Genomic DNA, 2,230 nt, shown 5'->3' with positions numbered 1-2,230 from the left:
TTCTCTCTTTTCTCTAGAGGTCTTTGCTTCCCTTTTTTTTGGGAGACTCAATATCTTTGCTTTTGAAAATTTCAAACATGGATCTCCTCTTATAATTCGTACATTCTCGGTGCACTCAAGAAGGTTGGGCCAAGAGAGGATAGTGCTCGTAAGCACTCAAAAGGATAGTGGTTAAGATGTGGTTGTCCAAATGAAGGTTTCAGGCTCAAAATGGGAAAACTAGGGATTAATGTAATTTGGTAGGCTTTGAAAGGCACAATCGGGTCAAAAAAGGCCTACAATCCTTTCTCAAACCAAACATTACTCATGATTTCGCCTCGAAAAACATTCAGGTCAAGTTCTAGATCAACGGTGTAACACAACTGAACTTTGATCAAAATCTCACCACACAGTGCACATGAAACATAAGGTTAGTTTTATTCTTATCTTGATTGCATGTAAGAGAATTTTCAAGCATTACAAAAGTACAGATAAGAGGTACTACGAGAATTTGTAGTTTACCGCAAAGTCAGTCTTTTTCATCATATCGAATATATTTTCATGATTTTAACCACATAGGTCCCAACCGAGCTGAAGACTTGACTCTCACAGTATGTAATTTTATTTTTTTATTTTTTAAGAATGATTACCGAACCCGAGAAGGGCTGCCTACGTATCTCATTAAAATGAGAATCAGGTACGCGTAGTTCGCGCAGATATAACTTTGAAAATATGCACAAACTATTTTATAAATTTTTTTTTTGGAGAAGATAATACCGAACCCAAGAAGGGTTGCCTACGTATCTCATTAACATGAGAATCATGTACGCGTAGTTCGCGCAGATATAACTTTGAAAATATGCACAAACTATTTTAGAAATTTTTTTTTTGGAGAAGATAATACCGAACCCAAGAAGGGTTGCCTCCGTATCTCATTAAAATGAGAATCAGGTACGCGTAGTTCGCGCAGATATAACTTTGAAAATATGCACAAACTATTTTAGAAATTTTTTTTTTGGAGAAGATAATACCGAACCCAAGAAGGGTTGCCTCCGTATCTCATTAAAATGAGAATCAGGTACGCGTAGTTCGCGCAGATATAACTTTGAAAATATGCACAAACTATTTTAGAAATTTTTTTTTTGGAGAAGATAATACCGAACCCAAGAAGGGTTGCCTCCGTATCTCATTAAAATGAGAATCAGGTACGCGTAGTTCGCGCAGATATAACTTTGAAAATATGCACAAACTATTTTAGAAATTTTTTTTTTGGAGAAGATAATACCGAACCCAAGAAGGGTTGCCTCCGTATCTCATTAAAATGAGAATCAGGTACGCGTAGTTCGCGCAGATATAACTTTGAAAATATGCACAAACTATTTTAGAAATTTTTTTTTTGGAGAAGATAATACCGAACCCAAGAAGGGTTGCCTCCGTATCTCATTAAAATGAGAATCAGGTACGCGTAGTTCGCGCAGATATAACTTTGAAAATATGCACAAACTATTTTAGAAATTTTTTTTTTGGAGAAGATAATACCGAACCCAAGAAGGGTTGCCTCCGTATCTCATTAAAATGAGAATCAGGTACGCGTAGTTCGCGCAGATATAACTTTGAAAATATGCACAAACTATTTTAGAAATTTTTTTTTTGGAGAAGATAATACCGAACCCAAGAAGGGTTGCCTCCGTATCTCATTAAAATGAGAATCAGGTACGCGTAGTTCGCGCAGATATAACTTTGAAAATATGCACAAACTATTTTAGAAATTTTTTTTTTGGAGAAGATAATACCGAACCCAAGAAGGGTTGCCTCCGTATCTCATTAAAATGAGAATCAGGTACGCGTAGTTCGCGCAGATATAACTTTGAAAATATGCACAAACTATTTTAGAAATTTTTTTTTTGGAGAAGATAATACCGAACCCAAGAAGGGTTGCCTCCGTATCTCATTAAAATGAGAATCAGGTACGCGTAGTTCGCGCAGATATAACTTTGAAAATATGCACAAACTATTTTAGAAATTTTTTTTTTGGAGAAGATAATACCGAACCCAAGAAGGGTTGCCTCCGTATCTCATTAAAATGAGAATCAGGTACGCGTAGTTCGCGCAGATATAACTTTGAAAATATGCACAAACTATTTTAGAAATTTTTTTTTTGGAGAAGATAATACCGAACCCAAGAAGGGTTGCCTCCGTATCTCATTAAAATGAGAATCAGGTACGCGTAGTTCGCGCAGATATAACTTTG

The sequence above is a fragment of the Solanum pennellii genome, chromosome 1 (genome assembly GCF_001406875.1).
Source record: "Solanum pennellii chromosome 1, SPENNV200".
Taxonomy (NCBI): Eukaryota; Viridiplantae; Streptophyta; class Magnoliopsida; order Solanales; family Solanaceae; genus Solanum; species Solanum pennellii.
The sequence above is the reverse complement of the archived record's forward strand: the minus strand, read 5'-3'. Positions refer to the sequence as shown.